The 21,404-nt window shown below is 51.2% G+C and overlaps 1 pseudogene; it reads left to right on the forward strand.

Annotated features, from left to right (window-relative positions):
- The first annotated feature begins 13,177 nt into the window (after positions 1–13,177).
- Positions 13,178–13,314, forward strand: LOC123151502 (uncharacterized; annotated as a pseudogene).
- Positions 13,315–21,404: the final 8,090 nt, after the last annotated feature.

Genomic DNA, 21,404 nt, shown 5'->3' on the forward strand with positions numbered 1-21,404 from the left:
CTTAGACACTGGTGCAACCTCACTACTTATCCTTTCCATACCCATTAAGCTTTGCTAGTCTTGATACCCGTGGTAATGGGATTGCTGAGTCCTCGTGGCTCACAGATTACTACAACAACAGTTGCAGGTACAGGTAATGCGATGATCATGACGCGAGAATGATGTTTACTTGTTTTGGAGTTCTTCTTCTGCTTCTTCTTTGATCAGGGGATAGGTTCCAGGTCGGCAGCCTGGGCTAGCAGGGTGGATGTCGTTTGAGTTTCTGTTTGTGTTTCATCCGTAGTCGGATGTTGCTTTCATGTATGATGTTGTTGTATTCATGTGGCATTGTATGCCTTTTGTATGTATCCCCAACTATTATGTAATGGTACAATGTAATGATATCCACCTTGCAAAAGCGTCTCTATTATGCGCTTCTATCCGTGGTGGGATCTTTGAGTTCCTTTAGGATAGGGTCACATATTGGGCGTGACGGGGGGGGGGGGGGGGGGGGGCCGCGGGCACCGGAGGCGCCGGGGGGGGGGGGAGCCGCTGGCGGTAACGTCGGGAACGCCGGGGGCGCCAACGCCGTGGCTATAGGAGGCGCCGCATGCGGGGGGCGCGCCTCAAAGCCAGGGGCAGGCCAAGAGAGGTGCGCGAGCGCCCTGGGAGAGGCATCGAGGAGCCCGCGTCACCGGTGGCGGAAGGAACAGCCAGGGGTACCTGGTGAAACGAAAACACATGTTCATCAAAGTAAATGTGCCGGGAAGTGAACACACGGTAGGAGACAAGATCGTAGCACCGATATCCCTTGGAGTTGGAGGGGTAGCCAATGAAGATGCAAGCGACAGAACAAGGTGTGAGTTTGTGAGGAGCGGAGTCGGCAGTGCTAGGATAGCAAACGCACTCGAAAATACGCAAGCCATCATAAGATGGGGGCGTACCGAAGAGAAGATGGTGAGGTGCATAGTTCCACCATGGGCGACAAGGGCGAAGGTTAAGGAGAAGAGAAGCAGTGGCGAGTGCGTACGGCCAGAAACGAGGCGGCACATTAGCATGGAACATGAGTGTGCGAACGCAGTTATTCAGATTGCAAAGGACGTGTTCGGCTCGACCGTTCTGCTGGGAAGTATACGGGCATGTGAGACAAAAACTGTGCCGTGGTGCGACAGAAAAGTGCGGAAAGCAAGGTTGTCGAACTATTTTCCATTTTCAGTCTAAAGAGCATGGGACGCCCAAACTGCGTGCTGACATAGGTGTAAAAAGCCGTCAACGTGGAGAGTGCATCCGACTTTCTGCGCAAAGTAAAAGGCCACACATAATGAGAATAATCATCAAGGATAACCAGATAATATAAATAGCCCAAATTACTAGGAACCGGAGAGGTCCACACATCGCTCTGAATCAACTGAAAAGGAAAAGAAGCTATGGTGGTGGAGGTATTAAATAGGAGGCGAACATGTTTGCCGACGCGGCAGGCATGACATGTGTGATCCTCTATTTTATGACAACTGAAGTTGAAGCTCCTAAGAATATGATGAAGTGTGACGGGGTTGGGATGACCCAAACGAGCGTGCCAGAGATCAACGCCGGCGGAGAGAGCAACCGGTGCGGTGGTGGAGGTGGACGGTGAATGCACCGGATAGAGCTCGTCGAGACTGTCACATCGGTGAAGTACCATCCCGGTTCGAGCATCCTTGACACAAAACCCAAGCTCGTCAAATTCAACAGTAACAGGATTGTCACGAGTTAAACAACGAACAGAAACAAGATTCTTAATAAGATGAGGTGACACAAGTATGTTAGACAAAGTAATAGGCATGGAATTAGAAGGAAAAGAAATGTGCCCGACATGTGTGATAGGGAGTGTGGAACCGTCGCCGACAATGATGCGGCGGTCGATGGTGATGGGAGTGAAGGAGGCAAGATTACTAAGATGAGCGAACATGTGAGCCGTAGCCCCGGTGTCCATGTACCAATCATCACCTCCAGTGTAGTTGTCCGGCGTAAGAGCGGCATGCAGTGCGGGAAGGAACACCGGGTCCCAGGGCGCCGCCGGCTGGGCCGGCGAGGGGGATGGAGACGCCATGAGGAGGCCGTAGCCGCCGCTTGGCTGCAGCGGTGGGTACTCTCCAGACGGTATGGGAAGCAACCCTGGCTGCGACTGCGGTGCTGGGTAGGCCGGATGGCCCACCGAAAAAACCGGCTGACATGCCGACGACCCCCACCAGTACCCGGGAGCCCCGTGCACGGACGCGTCGAACGTCCCAGGCAACAGCAAGGGGTCGACGGGCAGAGTCGGCGCCAGCAGTGGAGCCGAGCCGAGCGGCAAGTCGGGACGGGCTGGCAGGGCGATGCTGGACTTGCCGTAGGTGCCGCCGCGCCGTATGGCAGCAGGGCCACGCCGTAGGGCGCCGACGATAGAGCTACGCCAGAGGGCGCCAGCGGCAGGACGGCAGAGGACGCCATCGGGGCTGGGGGCGACCGGATTCGCCGACCGATGCTTTTGGTCGAAAGACACACATGTATGTACGAGCTATGGACCACCACGAATAGAACCAGGCTGCTGGATGGATTTCCTGGACGTGAAGCTAGCTAGACGAAGCACGTACAAGCACGTACAAGTTGATGGATTTTCTGGATCGATTGCTCGGCTGTACAAGCATGTATATACGTACGTGCGCGGTCGTCGGGTAGACACACAAAACCAGGCTGCGAGCGAGGCGGGGCGGGTTAGCGATGCAGGAGGCAGCGCAGCGGCTAGCGAGGTGCGAGTGGCGGACGACACGGAGGAGCGCGGCGGCGGTGGTGCTGGAGACAACGGGCAGGTGGATCGGTCGGGTAGAAGCGGCGGCCGGCGTGGAGGGCGCGCGAGCGGCAGCGGCAGGGTGGCGGCGGCGGCCGACGCGGGGAGGCGCACGGGCAGCGATGGTGGCGGCGGAAGCAACAAAGAAACCTAGAAAACTGATACCATGTATGATATTATGATTGCACGATATATTTCTCTCGTGCATAGACACATATATATGATGTACAACGGTGGGCCGCGAACCTTAAATATACAAGGACCTAAAAGGCGGGCCCAATACACAATATGTACATAACACATATACTCAAAAGTGGCGACGACGCAGTTACTTTCCGGTGATCTTGCATACTTCTAGGGGTTCACTGGTTGCCAATTATTTTTTGGCTGTACCGCAAGCCTCGAACAAAGCTAGCTCGTGGAGTAGATCAATCGGTCATTGGAGCATACTGATATTTGTATGACGAGGCTGACCACGTGCATGACAAGGCTGCATGCAGCCGGAAGCCGTTAGCGCATGCTCGTTGATCTGGTTGTGTAGCTCTTTAGGTGTAGCTGAGTTAGCACATGATGATTGACCTACGCGTGTAGCTGACTTAGGTTCAGCTGTCATGCATGCATAATTATTATTGAAAACTATATCAAAACAACACCAGCCAAACACTGCGGTGGTTTTGACAAAACTAAGGAAAACTATTGTTTTTAAAAACCAGAGTATTTGTTGCCCATGCATTAGAATACTGTAGTTTAAAAACACTACGATTTTTTTAAAAATGTGTTGCCAAACTAATGGTTTTATTTGTCCAATTTCTGAAGGGATATCTTGCTAGAGTCGGTTCAAACTTACTTAATGCATTCATGGGATCACCAAGTTTTGGCGCTGGTTGAAATTGGGTAGGCTGGACCATGAATTCCTAGGAGACTGGAAATTCTCATGCTTGCTTGCAAGTATGTTTCATGAATTGGAGAGATTGGGACTGAACATTGACCCCAAATCTATATTGCTGCTTCTGCCTTCTCATTGCATTTGTCTCCCTATTCAATTAATCAAATTACAGTTTCAGTAGCAAGTCTATATTTGTCGGTGTACAAAAGTAGGGGCTCTCTTTTGACCCCTTTACTTGTGCACGGGCAGTCAGAGCCACACGGACACACATAGCAGGGCGAAGGAGGGAAGCCGGAGAGAAGCCGAAGGCACAAGACAAACAAGGCAATATCAAGGGCCAAGGCCACAAAGTGCAGATGAACGAAGCAGGTTTCCCCGGCAAGACCCTTGCCGGGGGCAGCCTCAGCAGCCCCGGCAAGGCCCTTGCCGGGGACAGCCTCAGCAGGCCCGGCAAGGCCCTTGCCGGGGCGGCTCGCCCACACCAGTGGAGTGAGCCACCCTCGAACCCACGATCTTCAACACCATCAACTACATTGGGCCAGGGCTCAGGAGGCACCTCCATCGTGGCATGCAGATCTTTGTGAAGACAAAGAATATTTAAGATCAGATGAGGATTAGAAGGCAACAATCCTCGACAAAGATCCTTGCCGAGGAAACCCACAAGACCCCTGGCAAGATCCTTGCCGGGGACGACAACGCGCCATGGCAAAGACCCTTGCCGGGCCACTGGGCAAGACCCTTGCCAAGGGCGTCAGCAGGGCCACTGCCAGGCCCGCACCAACCAAATCCCCACCGTCGTTCACATGCAGCTGCCAGCCCAACCAGCTGGGCAGGCACCTGCGTGGCAACATGTAGCTCCTAGGCCAACTCAGCACGCACCTGCGTGGCGGCATGCAGATATTCGTGGAGGCTCCACCACCGCGCCACCTCAGCTGCTTGCCTGCTTACATGGCGCTGCATGCATCGCTGGCCAGGGCATGTGTCAAAGCGAGGAGGAGCGGCGACGGACGGGACGGGCCTCGCCCCCGTCCCCGATAAAGCGAGGGGACACCTAAGCCACACATTAAATGCGTCTTGTCCTGTAATACAAGCGATAAGCTCGTAGCACTATAGACCTTTCCACCTCCTGTGTGCCACTGTGGCAGCCCCTTTTGACTATAAAAGGAGGCCCATGTCATACTAGAGAGGGATTCGGCTCTTTCGAACCATGAAACCACCATAGCTAGTTCAAGAGCTCAAGAACACTTAATTCATCCACCAAGCAGGACTAGGGTTTTACGCATCCTCGCGGCCCGAACTTGGGTAAACGATCCTTGTGCTGACTGTTAATCCTGCTCTTCTCACAACCCCGCGCCCCGCAATCGTAATAGGGATTCTTGTGTGTTTGCATGGCAAGCCTCCGACATCCCTTGCGTTCCCAGGGAAGTGATTGAGCACCATCTTGCTGTCTGTCCTCATGCACGGCCCGTCAAGCAGAAGGTCAGGAAGCAAGCTCTGGAGAGGCAGGAGTTCATCATGGAGGAGATCAGGAAACTAGAGGCGGCATATTTGGTAAGGGGAGTGCTCCATCTGACATGGTTGGCCAACCCGGTAGTGGTGCGCAAGGCAAACGGAAGTGGAGACTATGTATTGATTACACATACATCAATAAAGCTTATCCAAAGGATCCCTTCCCGTTACCGCGCATCGACCAGATTGTTGACTCCGTGGCTGGGTGTGACCTATTATCATTCCTCGACACCTACTCAGAATACCACCAGATCTTCATGACAAAAGAGGACGAGGAGAAGACAGCATTCATCACCCCATGTGGTACGCATTGCTTTTTACGGATGCCTTTCGGGTTGAAGAGTGCTGGCTCGACCTTTGCAAGAGCAGTCCAAATTGGTTTTGAGCCCCAACTACATAGAAACATGGAAGCTTATATGGATGACATAGTGGTCAAAACCAAGGACAGAGCAACACTTATGCAAGATCTGGAGGAAACATTTGCAAAATTGCGCAAGATCAACCTCAAGTTGAACCCTAAGAAGTGTGTCTTCGATGTCTCGTCCGGCAAGCTTCTCAGGTTCTTGTGTCGCAGCGCGGGATTGAGGCAAATCCAGATAAGATCAAGGCCATCGAGCAGATTGAGGCACCCAAACCGATCAAGGACGTGCGTCGGCTCACTGACTGCGTTGCCGCCATGAGCAGATTTATCTCCAAGTCCGCGGAGCGTGCCCTTCCCCTTTTCAAGATCTTGAAGAAGACGGGCCCAATGGAGTGGACCCCGGAGGCCGAGGCAGCTCTACAAGATTTGAAGAAGTACCTCTCCTCTACCCCAGTGCTGGTTGCGCCCAAACCACAAGAACCATTGCTACAGTATCTAGCGGCAACGAATTAGGTGGTTAGCGCCGCACTAGTGGCGCAGAGAGAGGTCGACGAAGAGGCAGCGGCAGCGGCAGAGTCAACGGATGGCGAGCCGGAACCCTCCATGGTAGGGCTCGGTCCCAGCAAGACTGAGTCCCCGGCAAAGGCTGACGCCAGTACGACAGGGCCCGCGCGACTGGGTGAAGTGGCACAGAAGAAGAAAATGGTGCAGCACCCAGTTTACTTTGTCAGCTCCCTCTTGCAGGGGGCTAGGTCGAGGTACTCAGGTGTGCAAAAATTGCTCTTCGGCCTCCTTATGGCCTCGAGGAAGCTGCGTCATTACTTCCAAGCGCACGAGATCACCATAGTCACCCGCCTCCCATTGAAACGGATACTGCATAACCCAGATGCAACGGGGAGGACCGTGGAATGGGCCCTGGAGCTGTCGAGTTTCAGTTTAAAGTTCGAAAGTACCTCGACGATTCAGAGCAGAGTCCTGACGAAGTTTGTTGCAGAATGGACCTCGACGCCCGACGAAGAGGTACAGGAGACCACTCTCCCCGGCAAGGAAACGAGCCGCAACTGGATCATGTACTTTGATGGGGCTTTTTCGCTGCAAGGCGCCGATGCTGGTGTGCTGCTTGTCGCACCCACCGGAGAGCACCTCAAGTATGTCATCAAAATGCACTTTCCCCAGGAGATGTCAACTAACAAAACCACCGAGTACGAGGGTTTGCTTGCCGGTCTCAGGATCGCGGTGGACCTCGGAGTCAAAAAGCTCATCGTCAGGGGCGACTCAGAGCTCGTCATCAGGCAGATCAACAAAGATTACCAAAGCCCGTTGATGGAAGCTTACGTGGATGAAGTGAGGAAACTAGAGGAGTGCTTTGACGGTATACAAGCAGAGCACGTCCCTCGGACGAAAAATGACATCACCGACTACTTGTCAAAGCGCGCTGCCCTCAAGCTACCTGTGGAACCATGTACTTTTGTGCTTCGGTTAACTCAACCATCCATCGAATCATCAACCGGGAAGACCAAGCGGAGGAAGCTAGGCCCCGGCAAGTACTTCCCCACCGAGCTCCCCGGAGAAACTGGCGAAGATGTTGCCATGGATGCCGATCCTGCCGCGGGGCGACCGACTCCGGTAGGTCCTGAGGCCATGGCCGTAGAGACGGCCACTCCCGTGGCAGAAGAGATGCCTTTGGTCCTTGCCATTGAGCCACGGGCTCCGACATGGGCACAACAGACCGTCCGATTCCTCCAAAAATGAGATCTTCTTGAGGAGCAGGAAGAAGCAGAGAGAGTAGCCCGCCGGTCTGCTCTGTACCAATTCGTTGACAACGTCTTGTACAGAAAAAGACCGAATGGGGTGAAATTGAAGTGCATCTCTCGGGAGGAAGGACTAGAGCTGTTGGCAGAGATACATGGAGGCATATGTGGCTCCCACATAGGGTCAAGGGCCCTTGCCGGCAAGGCTTTCCGGCAAGGTTTCTTCTGGCCCACTGCCCTCTAGGATGCGACGACACTAGTAACCAAATGTGAAGCGTGCCAGTTCCATTCAAAGAAGCTTCATCAACCAGCTCAAGCCCTTCAAACCATCCCTCTCTCCTGGTCCTTCTCGGTTTGGGGGCTCGACATATTGGGCCCTTTCCCTTGTGCCGTCGGGGGCTTTGAGTACTTGCACGTTGCAATCGACAAGTTCAAAAAGTGGCCAGAGGTGTAAGAAGTGAGGAAGGTGACAACACAGTCAGCCATCAAGTTCTTCAAGGGACTAGTTTGCCGTTTTGGGGTACCCAACAGGATCATCACTGACAACGGCACACAGTTCAGAAGCCATGCCTTCATGCAATACATTGAGGATCTCGGCATCAAGGTCTGTTTTGCTTCCGTGGCACACCCACGAAGCAATGGCCAAGCAGAAAGAGCAAATGCTAAAGTTCTGCGAGGCTTGAGAATGAAGACTTTTGACAGGCTGCGCAAGAGCGGAAGGCGCTAGATTGACGAATTGCTGGCGGTTCTTTGGTCGATCAGAATGATGCCAAATCGAGCCATCGGCCAGACACCCTTTGCCCTGATCTACGGGGCATAAGCAGTTCTCCCCATGGAACTCATATACGGGTCACCTCGAGTGCTCGCTTATGATGAGCTTGAGCAAGAGCGATTGCGGCAAGATGACACAATGCTCCTTGAGGAAGATCGTCCCCTGGCGGCTGTGAGAGCAGCACGCTACCAGCAAGCCTTGCGTCGCTACCATAGCTGCAAGGTTCATGCCCGGAGTTTTGAGGAAGGCGACCTTGTTCTTTGGCACGTTTAGTCGGCCAAGAATTCCAACAAGTTGACGCCAAAGTGGGAAGGCCCTTATCGGGTAACACAAGTCACCAGGCCCGGCGCAGTCCGCCTGGAAACCGAAGATGTCATTCCAGTAAGTAACTCCTGGAACATCGAGCATCTTCGCAAGTTTTACCCATAAGGCACGGCTGCTGGGCCTCCCGGCAAGCCACCTTTTGTACAAGCCTTGCCAGCAAGGCATGTAACCCTTTGTACAAAGCCAGGCGCAGACCCTGAGCATAAATAAACGAAGCGCTGGCGCCCTAAGTTATAACACGCATGCTAGGTCGAGTCTCTTCCTCGGTTAGGGTTGATAGTGCTTGGCGGCGGCTAACCCCTAGCTTAGAGGTCGAGTGCGCGTCTCTATGTTCTTTTCTGTCCTCTTTAGTTTGCAGGGAACATAAGCACTTCTGCCGAGCTGTTTGGAAGAAAGGGAACAGACCGGCATCCCGACCCCAGCAAACAAAAGTTGCCGGGGGCTGCAAGTACAAGGATCCACCCACGGCAAGCCAAGGTTGCGAGGGCCGGCAGATCCAGAGAAAGTCTTTTATCCTCCATCATGCATTTCGGCATGGAACTGGGATATGTGAAACCTCACTTTATTTCTAGGTTACCGTCCTCCCCTTTTTCCATACCCAAGGATTATCTCCTGGGTCCGGATTTGGTCATAGTCGCGGCAGCAAGGAAATGGAACGAGGAGCCTAAGCCCACCTCAATTCTGCCTCCGCCAAGGGCGTGAGAAACGTCGAGCAACGTGGGGGGACGACAAGGCCTGTTGCCGGGCAAAAAAACGTTTATCTTAAATAATAACGAGGGTTCGCTCCTTGTCACGGGGTTCACCCACAAACGAAAAACCCGGCAAACATCCCTTTTTCATTAAAAACATCCCGCACAGGTACAGTTCATACGAAATGAGAAACATGAGCAAGGGGATTACAAGTTCTAAATTTAACGAAGGCCCGAAGGCTTACAAGACTAAAAAGAGATAAGATGCCCGTAATCCCTTTCTTGTCCCTCTCCTCAGGAGGCAGGTCAAGGAAGCAAAAAGGGGCGCCTAGGCAAGGTACAAGCAGCATAAGGCGCCAAGAGAACATGCCGGTGGTCGCCTAGGAGAGGGCCGGCGGTGGTGGCACCGGAGGAAGAGCTGGAAGATGAGACAGTGGTCCGTCAATACGCTATGAAGGCGTCGGTGCCCGCGTACTCCAACTTGACGGCCCGCCACCCGCCTTCTTCGCCTTCTCCGGCCTCCCTACGCCAACCGCCCGAAGAGACGGCCCCGAGAAGTTCAAGGAGCTGACCCCTCCTCCGCCGGATCCCGCCGGAGGAGCGGCCAGGTGCAGATGCTGCTGCTGCCGCACCCGCCCAGGCACGGGGCGTTCGACGCCTAGTCGGACTCGTCCCCGTCATCTGTCCCGCTGTCCTCCTCACCACTCTCGCTTGAGGAAGTGTTTCCGTCATCGGAGGAGCTCTCCACGCAGCACTTCAGGCAAGTCCCAAGGTCTCCAAAGACCTTGACGGAGAGCAGGCCGTTCTCCATTAATTTGAAGTAGAGAACAAGCCCCAGCGTCAAGCTATGGACATGGGCAAAAGTCTTCCACCCTCGGCGAAGATACATGACGTGGGGGGCGGGGAACTCAATGTCGGCCCATATGCCGCTGTTCCCACAACCCCTCATATGCAGCCGCAGCACCTGTGGTGGATCCAGCTCCATCTCCAAGGCAAATGGGGTCGGGAGGCGAAGACGATGGCGCGTCGGCTGGCGCAGCCTGATGAAGAGCTCGTAAGGGTTATCCCCTACGTGGCCCTCCACCGGGGGAGGGGCCGCTGGCGGAGGCGAGGCCGATCTACCGCCCCGTCCTCCTCTCCCTCGAGCAGCGCGACGGCCTCGATCTTGCCCACTCCCCCTCCCTCTAATGGCCGACTCCGCCGCTACGAGCTCTTGGGGAGGAGCGATGCATTGTCTAGTCGAGACCCTCGCCGCCACCAATGAAGCGTCACCATGCCCCCTCGCCATGGCAAAAGGAAAGAGGAAGCAGGAATGGGAAGAAGCGGATGACGAAGGATTGAGAGGCGCCGTTCCCCCTGCTCTCCCCTTTATAAAGAGGCGGGGGCAAAGCTCGGCCGCCCCTCTTGGTCAATCCGGCCCATTGAAGTGACAACAGGCGGGGCCGTCGACCGCCCTCCCCGCTCAATTGAAGGCGCGTGGGAATCGACCCACGTGCGCGCGACTTCCCGTATCCCGTGCACCCGTCATTCATTCTGCGCCATGCATGCATCAAACATGGCGCAAGATATGGGCGCAGTCGGACGCGTGGAGCGATAGTTCCCAAGTAAGGGAAGTAAATGAGCAGTGGCCCTATAGTCTCGAAGAGACACGCAAGCCGCCTCTTTACTGTCCACCACAAGATGACGCCAGCGTGCTTCGGTCAAGCACGCACACGCGACCCCCACGTCGTCCATTCAACACGGGTCATGGGGAAGCGCAGCGGATGAAACAGTTACCGCGGTAAAATCCGCCTCACCTGCCCGCGCACTGTACTGGGCCTGCCCCAACAACGTGTCGCGCTTATGTGTGGCCCAGGCCCGGGAGTTCCTGTCGGTGTACAAAAGTAGGGGCTCTCCTTTTGACCCCTTTACTTGTGCACGGGCAGTCAGAGCCACGCGCCACGGCCACGCATAGCAGGGCGAAGGAGGGAAGCCGGAGAGAAGCCGAATGCACTAGACAAACAAGGCAACATCAAGGGCCAAGGCCACAGAGTGCAGATGGACGAAGCAGGTTTCCCCGGCAAGGCCCTTGCCGGGGGCAGCCTCAGCAGCCCCGGCAAGGCCCTTGCCGGGGCGGCTCGCCCACACCAGCGGAGTGAGCCACCCTTGAACACATGGTCTCCAACACCATCAACCACATTGGGCTAGTGCTCGGGAGGCACCTCCATGGTGGCATGCAGATCTTTGTGAAGAAAAGGAATATTCAAGATCAGATGAGGATTAGAAGGCAACAATTCTCGACAAAGATCCTTGCCGAGGAAACCCACAAGACCCCTGTCAAGATCCTTGCCGGGGACGACAGCGCGCCACGGCAAGACCCTTGCCAGGCCACCCGGCAAGACCCTTGCCAAGGGCGTCAGCGGGGCCACTGCCAGGCCCGCACCAACCAAATCCCCACCGCTGTTCACATGCAGCTGCCAGCCCAACCAGCTGAGCAGGCACCTGCGTGGCAACATGCAGCTTCCAGGCCAACTCAGCACGCACCTGCGTGGTGGCATGCAGATCTGTGTGGAGGCTCCACCATCGCGCCACCTCAGCTGCTTCCCTGCCTACATGGCGCCGCATGCATCGCTGGCCAGGGCGCGTGTCAAAGCGAGGAGGAGCGGCGACGGACAGGACGGGCCTCGCCCCCATCCCTGATAAAGCAAGGGGACACCTAAGCCACGCATTAAATGCGTCTTGTCCTGTAATACGAGCGATAAGCTCGTAGCACTGTAGACCTTTCCACCTCCTATGTGCCACTGTGGCAGCCCCTTTCGACTATAAAAGGAGGCCCATGGCATACTGGAGAGGGATTCGGCTCTTTTGAACCACGCAGCCACCGTAGCTAGTCCAAGAGCTCAAGAACACTTAATACATCCACCAAGCAGGACTAGGGTTTTACGCATCCTCGCGACCCGAACCTGGGTAAACGATCCTTGTGCTGACTGTTAATCCTGCTCTTCTCACAACCCCGCGCCCCGCAACCGTAGTAGGGATTCTTGTGATCCCATAGGTGTTGTTTCCCACGACAATATTGTATTCCCCTCGTGGAGTTGTGATTCATCTTTCCTCTTTATTGTTTGAGTTCCACGTCTTATTTCTGTTTTGTGTCAATGGAAAGTATTAATAGCCTAATTTGTCCAATTACTTCAGGGATATCTTGCCAGAGTTGGTTCAAACTTATTTAATGCATTCATGGGATCATCAACTTTTGGCGCCGGTTGACATTGGGTAGACTGGACCATGAATTCATAGGAGATTGTGGAAATTCTCATGCTTGCTTACAATTATGTTTCATTGTTAAACAATGTGTTAGTCAGGTCCATTGGGGCGCACCAGTGCATCGGTTCGGTTGAGTCAGGTTTACCTTAGATAGATTGAGGTTGTTAGAGTATATGGTTGTAATCTTTTCATCTCTATCTTATCTCTTTCTTCCTTGAACTCCAAGATATAATCTCAACTGAATTGTATGCTTATCAGGGATACGCCCCTGCCTATATTAACACGAAACCGTCACCTCAAGAGAGGTACGACGTTCTCCACTTCTTCACATGGTATACAGAGCCACCTTTATCCATCGTATCTAGCAAAACCCATCGCCAGCCATGTCATCCTCCTCAAGCACCGTCCAGGCCTCCCTTGGGCAGGTCGCAGAGAAGCTCACCCGCACCAACTACATCCTATAGCATGCGCAGGTGGCACTGCAGCTGAGGGGAGCTGGCTTCTTCGGCTACGTCGACGGAACCATGCCGGAGCCCGTCAAGTTCCTCACCACGAAGGACAAAGATGGGAAAGAAGAGCAAACTCCAAACCCTCTCCATCCAATCTGGTTTAGAGAAGGTCAGCAGGTACTTGGATACTTGCTTAATACCCTCACCAAAGAGGTCCTCGTGCAGGTCACTTCTATAGCCATGCCGCACGAGCTCTAGGCAGCTCTTACTCACATGTTCTCGTCGCAATCTCGAGCTCGCGTCAACAACATCAGAGGTGCACCCAACAACGCAGAAGGGGACGAAGCCTGTTGCTGCCTACTTCGCCCACATGAGGGCACTCGCAGATGAGTCGTAGCCGCCGAAAAGCCCATCGGTGATGATGAGCTTGTCTCCTACATCACCGCCATCCTCGACATGGAGTACCAGCCCCTCATCTCCACCAACGATGCCCGCACCGAACATCATCCTTGATGATCTCTACGCCCAGATGAGCAACTTCAATCAGCACCTCACCCTCTACAACAACACCTCGGGCGAGGGTTTCAAACATGGTCGCTCGTGGCTGCGGCAGCGAGAGCGGCGGCAACTCCTCTCATGGCGGCGGTGGCAGTGGGCGGCCCTTCAATAACAACAACAAGGGCCGCCGTGGCGGCAGGACTCGCGCAAATCCTGACGCGCCGCGCTGCCAAATCTGTGGCAAACTTGGCCACACCGCACGCGACTGCTGGTACCAATATGAAGACGATGGTGAGTCATCTCAAGATGAGAAGGTTGCAGGCGCAGCAGATGGCTTCTACGACATCGACACGAACTAGTATGTGGACATCGGCGCAACCGATCACATCACCAGCGAGCTAGAGAAGGTGATGGTCAGTGAAAAATATCGCGGGCAAGATCAAGTCCACACTGCCAACGGAGACGGTATGAGCATTAGCCACGTTGGTCATCCAGTGAGTAAAACTCCCCATAGACATATTCGTCTCAGAAATTTTTTGCATGTCCCTAGTGCCTCGAAAAATCTCCTTTTAGTTCATCGCATTGCCATTGACAATCATGTATTCCTTGAGTTTCATCCGTTTTTCTTTTTGATCAAGGATCAGGTCATGAAGAAAATCCTATATCAAGGTAGATGCGTTCCAGGGCTTTACCCGTTGATTCTGGAGCTTAGGGATTGAATAAACAAGCCTATGGTGTCACCAAAGTTTCTTCAACACAGTGGCATGATAGATCAGGACATGCATCTTTTCCTTAGTCGAACATTTTCTTAAAAAGAATAAGCTCCCGTTTGTTGGTTAGCGTGATTGTGGAACAGTTTGTGATTTATGTTAACATGCTAAGAGTCAATCAGTTACCTTATCCTGTGTCTACAAGCATCTCCACTAAACCTCTTGAACTCATTTTTTCTGATGTTTGGGGTCCTGCTCCCACCTCGGTTGGTAGACACACCTATTACGTAAGCTTTATAGATGACTTCAGCAAGTACACCTGGATCTATCTTATCAAAAAGAAACCTGATGTGTTTCAAGTTTTCCACAACTTTCAAGCACTATTAGAAAGAAAGTTTGATTGCAAAATCTTAGCTCTCCAATCTAACTGGGGAGGGGAATACAGAAATGTGAACTCTTTCTTTCCGCAAATTGGCATATCACACCATGTGTCATGCCCCCATGCTCACCAGCAAAATGGGTCAGCCAAACGCAAGCAAAGACACATAGTTGAAGTCGGCTTGGCTTTGCTCACTGCTGCATCCATGCCTTTGAAATTCTGGGATGAGGCCTTTCTCACCGCAGTCCACCTCATAAACATGTTGCCTAGTAGGGTCATCAACAATGAATCTCTAGTAGAACGCCTCCTTCACACCAAACCGGACTATACATCGTTGTGAGTGTTTGGGTGTGCATGTTGGCTAGATCTTCGGCCGTACAACAATCCTAAACTCATGTTCTGATCAAAGCAGTGTGTCTTCTTGGGTTACAGTCCACAACATAAGGGTGTAAAGTGTCTTGATGTATCCACCAGATGCGTCTACATTTCCCATGATGTAGTGTTTGATGAAACTATTTTCTGTTTTGCACACCTCCACCCAAATGCCGCAGCCCTTCTCCAAAAGGAGATTCTACATTTACCCTCTCATCTTACCGGTCTTGATAATGGGGGTGTTTGAACTACTAATGATCAATTATTGTCTAATCCTCTTACTAATGATGGCCTTGAGTCTTGTGATGCAACCAAAAAAACTATGCAGAAAATGGTGAAGAAATCAACCCAAATCATCATTTTATTCTCCCTGGACAAAACAACAACACCATCGGAGAAGATCCTCCTCGGGATCCGGGTGCATCTCCCTTGGGATCCGTCTCCCATCAATCTGCCGTGCTATTCCCCATGGGATCCACACCGACCACGCTAGGTCGATCTGCCTCAAGCCCCACACCGCTTCGCGCCAACAGCAGCCCAGTGGACCGCCTGACAACGGCCCCGCGCCAATACTCCAGCGCCACGGGGCGCCACCTCGAGCCACCCGCATCTGGCCCCGCATCTGGCCCTGCGCCTGGTCGGTTTGGCGCCGACATCCATTGCTACGTGCGGCGTCCGTCACGGCGGGACGACGGCGTGGACTTCTGTGCAGATTCTGCCCCGACAGCTCCGTCATTGGCTCATCATGAGCCTGCATCTGATGCAGTCACTGGTGCGGGATCTTCTACGGCGCCTTTTCTTTCTGCATCACACGCGCCGGCCGCAGAAGATCCGGCTTGGTCCCCTCGCCCGACAGGACTGCAGCTGCTCCTGGCGCGGGATCTTCTGTGGACGCGCCTTCACCACCTCGAACCAGGCTTTAGAGGGGAGTAACTCAACCCAAAAATTACAATCTTTAGCAAAATTTGGATATGCTTGTGTCTCACATGAACCAAACATACCTCATACTATTGCAAAAGCCTTAGGTGATCCAAAGTGGCAGAAGGCTATGGCGAATGAGTGCATAGCGCTTCACAGAAATAAAACTTGGCACTTAGTTCTAGCGTGTCAAGGCAAAGGTAAAAATGTGATACATTGTAAATGGTTCTTCAGAATTAAAAAGAAATCTGATGGCACCATAGACCGTTATAAGGCCAGACTAGTTGCAAGGGGTTTAAAGTAAAGGTACGGCTTAGACTATGAGGATACTTTTAGCCTTATTGTAAAGGCTGCTACTATTCGTCTTGTTTTGTCTATTGTTGTATCCAGAGGATGGAGTCTACGACAACTAGATGTATAGAATGCGTTCCTTCATGTTGTTCTAGAAGAGGAAGTGTTCATGAAACAACCTCCTGGGTTTGAAGACAGACAAAACCCCCTTCATGTATGCAAGCTCGACAAGGCCTTGTATGGACTAAATCAAGCTCCTAGAGCATGGTATTCTTGGCTGAGTTCAAAGCTTCAAGAACTTGGGTTTGCTCCCTCTAAGTCTGACACCTCATTGTTTATTTACAATAAGTCAAATATCTCTATATTTGTACTTATATATGTTGACAATATTATTGTCACAAGTTCATCTGATAAAGCCATTTCAGCATTGCTCAAGGATTTGAACTCAGAGTTTGCTCTTAAGGATCTAGGAGAATTGCACTATTTTCTTGGTATTGAAGTAAAGAGAAATGGAGATGAGCTTCATTTATCCCAAGAGAAGTATGCAACTGATCTTGTAACAAGAGCAGGATTGCAAGGCTGCAAGCCAGCTCCAACACCCTTGTCCGGCTCAGAAAAATTGTCATTGATAGAAGGTAAACTCTTGAATCAAGAGGACAACACCAGGTACAGAAGTATGGTTGGTGCACTTCAATACTTAACTCTGACTAGGCCTGATATTTCTTTTGCTGTAAACAAAGTATGTCAGTTCCTTCATGCACCCACTATAGCACATCTGACAACTGCAAAACGCATCCTTAGATATGTCAAGAATACTTTCAGTGTTGGACTCACCTTCACCAAGTCATCACCAACACTTGTCAGTGCATTTTTTGATTCTGATTGGGCAGGTTGTCTTGATGACAGACGCTCAATAGGTGGTTTTGCAGTGTTCTTTGGTCCAAATCTGATTTCATGGTGTGCTATGAAACAAGCTACTGCGTCTAGATCCAGCACAAAAGTAGAATACAAAGCACTGGCAAATGCTACTGCAGAAATTATCTGGGTTCAATCATTGCTGAAAGAGCTTGGGATATGCTGTAAGAAAGCTCCATGCTTGTGGTGTGACAATCTTGGTGCTACCTACCTCTCTGCTAACCCAATTTTTCATGCAAGGACCAAATATATTAATTAGACTTTCACTTTGTCAGAGAAAGAGTTGCTGAAGAAAAGTTGGACATTCGATTCATTCGATCTCAAGATCAAGTTGCAGATGGTTTCACTAAGGCCTTATCCACAAGAAGTTTTGAAGAATTTAAATGTAATCTCAACTTGTCCAAGTTGTGATTATGGGAGGGTGTCAAAAAACGTGTTAGTCAGGTCCATTGGGGCGCACCAGTGCACCGGTTCGGTTGAGTCAGGTTTACCTTAGATAGATTGAGGTTGTTAGAGTATATGGTTGTAATCTTTTCATCTCTATCTTATCTCTTTCTTCCTTGATCCCCAAGATGTAATCTCAACTGAATTGTATGCTTATCAAGGATACACCCCTACCTATATTAACACGAAACCGTCGCCTCGAGAGAGGTACGATGTTCTCCGCTTCTTCACATTCATGAATATGAATAATTGGGACTGAACACTGGCCCTAAATCTATATTGCTGCTCTTATCTTCTCATTGCATTTTACTCCACATTAAATTAATCAAATTATAGTTTCAGTAGAAAGTCTATGATGTATTCCCCTCGTGGAATTTCAATACCTCTTTCTTGTTTGAGTTTCAAGTCTTATTTATATATTAGATTTATTTCTTCTCCTATGACAAGCATTTCTATAGTAGCGTTTGTGTATGCATGTATCACAAATAGCCTCCAACCTTTACATAGAAACCCATTTATTGCTTTGGTTGGTTCTATTTTTCTCTGTTGCAAAATAGGATTGTCATATGTACATTTCTTTCAGCTGCGACATTTTAAATTATATACTGTTTTTATTATGCTGGTGAGTCATCAATATCATAAGTTTGTTTATCTTCATGATTTTCCATAATGTTTTTGGTCATAGATTTAAAGTCATATGTATAACAGAAATCCTAGACTTACGGACGACAGGTCACAGAAGGAGCATACGGGGTTATGTGTCCCCATGCTAATCTCCCTCCACTCCCTGATTTCAACTGCAGGACCATCTAATTTCCAATCAATAGTTGCCATGTCAGCCTGTAGATTCTAGTCTGTAAATTTGAGTCCGTGAGTGTAGCAAAGCTCTATGTATAATGGTCATCAATTAATGCACACAAATACTTTGTTATAATTAGCTTCTTGCGCCATGGGTGACCATATGTAATTATGTATTTCTGGTGCTTGAGACATGTGTGAAAAGAGGTTGAATGAGTTGCATATGCTGTTATTGTCAGTGTTTTTATCATTGATTGGTGCATGCTTCTGGTTCTTGCTGTTGATTAGTTTGGCCTATAAGGTTAATTATGTCACAAGATAAGAATTGCTTGAAAGTATGCACTACAGCAAACACAACACAACAACTACAATAAGTGAAAAATGAACCCGCAACTCTCTGTTATCTGATTTCAGTTAACCATAAACTCTGTACCTAGCAGTGGAGAGCTTACAAGTCGAAAGAGTTAGGCCACTACTACGTAGTCATACATGTGCTTACTCTCTCATGAGTATGGTTGCCTCTTTTGATCATATCAAATCAACCAGTCCTTTTCCATGCTGGATTGCTGATATTGAACTAGGAAGTGATCAAGTAGCTTCGAATTCTCCATATGGAAAATAGTAAGATAGAAATGGGGAAGAGAAAGCCAGAGAAAAATTGCTCGTGGGTCCTTACAACTGCAGTTACAAATATACAACTGTAGTTTGTCGGCAACTTCTCAAAAGATATAAAAATACTATTTGCATCCGACGCTTATATTTTTCCTTTATCTATATATATAGGGCAATTTGCATTCCTATTTTTCCTTTCTCTGTTTATATAGACAATTTTCAGATTCTATTTATTTGCTACTGAAGCTTATATTTTCTGTTGGGGATATAACTACTGAGTATAAACCACCCACAAGGGGCCGGGTTATACTCACAAGGAGTCATCCGCATTGAAGCCCATGAAGACAAGGAGTATGGCGCTTTACTACAGAGACTTAAAGGCCCAGAGCCCAAGGGCGGATTAGGGCCCATAGACATAAACCGCCATGAGATATATAACTTGTGTTGTAAGATAGGGAAAGGTAGAAACCGAGTCGGACACATGTATGAGCCGGCCTCGGGATTCTGTAAACCGCCGGGCGTCAACCTGTGTATATAAAGGGACGACCCGACAGCGGTTCAGGGACAAGAAACAACAACTCGAGAGATAGGTAAAGCGGATTCGCTCCCAGCTCATCGAGACCCCATCAATTCCACCACAACTGGATCATAGGTTTTTACCTTCAAAGCAAGGGGCCGAACCAGTATAAACTCCCCGTGTCCTTTGTCCGGTTTAACCCCTTTAAGCTAATCTAGTTGTGATGGCTCCATGACTAAGTCCTCTCGCTAGGACATTTGACGTGACAGTTCCATGACAGTTGGCACCCACCGTTAGGCTCTCGTACGATGGTTTCAAGTTCTTAAAGGGCAACTTAGAAGGGCTCAAGGAATACGCCGTGGGCCGGATGACCAAGAGTCGTCGCGGCAAGCTTTACATCGACAACGCAGGATGGGGCCCCGATGCGGGCTCAATCAAGTACGAGTACCGGGTCCCCTTTGGAGGAATTCACGTCTTCATCGGCAAGATCGGCGGACCGGGCCCTGAGCCGGACATCTGCGCCGACCTCATTGAGACGGCTCAGTGTGCAAGCCCTGCCCGGGTTCAGCCTGCCAGGAAGCGTGTGTTCTTAGGATTCATCAATGGTGCGGAATCTGAACCGGTGTCCGATGGTGAGACGGTCGTTTATTCAGATGGCGAGTCATCCACCGGTGAGACCGAGTCATTGTACCAACTGCAAGATGGCCGGTTGGGGGCTGTTCCAAGGGTGACAGTATTCCGGACCCCCTTGAACCGCCAAACTGGGTTGCGATCTTCATGGCTGGTATGCAGCCCACGTTGCAGTCCTCAACTGGAGCAGCGATGGTTTCTGGATCGGCAGCCGGGGCGGGAGGCCCCGCGCGCCGGCCTACTCAAGTTCTGTCCGGTTTATTGGACGCCTGAACAACATTACTGACCATAGAAGTTACCCAGGAGAATCAAGATCAGCACAACGCGGAGGTCACGAAGCTGCGAGATCAGATAACTCAGGCCAAGGAGGACTTGGCGGCTGAGGAAACCAGGATGGATAATTAGTGGGCCGCTTTAGATGCCCAGTCACAGCGGATTCAGGCAGAGAATCACCAGCTCATGCTAGATTAGAACGCATCGAACGACGTGTTGAGGAGGAGGCATCGGTCTCGTCTACTGCCAGTTCATGAAGCAATGAATCTCTTCAACACGCCAGGAGCAGGACCCAGTAATCCGGCAGCAACAAACCGGACTGAAGCACCTGAGACAGGAGCACCGGATCAGCCACAGATGATGGACCCGCTTCGACGGACCCATGACCCGCTGCAGTACATGCTGACACTACCGGGTCACTTCTCCACCCCTTTGGATAACATGATCACTGCGGCATCGCGGCTGGCAGCTATTCCAATGGAGGGTGAGTCTCCAGCGGCGGTTGAGACGCGGCGGGCCAGAGATCTCCTTCAAACAGCTATGGTTTAGCAACAGGCTTATTCGTATAGTCGAGATAGAATTCATTCAACCCCTCACCCGAGCAGGAGTTACACTAGGCACATTGATGAACCGACTGTGTCAAGCAGTGCGCGGAACCGTGATGCCCCTCGAGGGCCTAATCTGGCGCGCGGTGGTGCAAACGCTCAGGACGTAGTGGATAGTGGTAGAGCGCGTCGAGAAGCCAAGTTAGCAACACAGCTTACTCCAGTTCGTCCAACGACGTCAATGGAAGGAGGTCTTGCTTTCAGCTCTTGGGGGGTGCCGTGTCTCACCCCAGCTCTACGCAGTGTGCGACTGCCCAAGGATTTCAAGGGTCCGTGTAAGGTGCCCAATTACACTGCTGATTTACCCCCCGAGTCATGGGTCGAAAGTTATGAGATGGCAATGGAGATGCTGGATGTGGATGAAGCGACATGTGCGAAGTACTTCACCATGATTTTGGATGGAATAGCTCGCACTTGGTTGAAAAGTTTGCCAGCTAACTCCATTGGGTCATGGGCCGAGTTGAAGGCCCGGTTTATAACAAACTTCAAGGACACCTACAAGCAACCCATGTCAATTGTGGATCTGGCCGCATGTGTCCAAGAAGAAGGCGAGTCAACAACCCATTGGGTGCGCCGAGTGTCGGAGATCTTGCATTCATCAGACCGCATTAATGCTGATTCAGCAGTCATAACATTGGAGGGTAATTGCCGGTTTAAGCCACTGAAGTTGAAG

The sequence above is a fragment of the Triticum aestivum genome, chromosome 1B, assembly GCF_018294505.1.
Source record: "Triticum aestivum cultivar Chinese Spring chromosome 1B, IWGSC CS RefSeq v2.1, whole genome shotgun sequence".
Classification (NCBI taxonomy): domain Eukaryota; kingdom Viridiplantae; phylum Streptophyta; class Magnoliopsida; order Poales; family Poaceae; genus Triticum; species Triticum aestivum.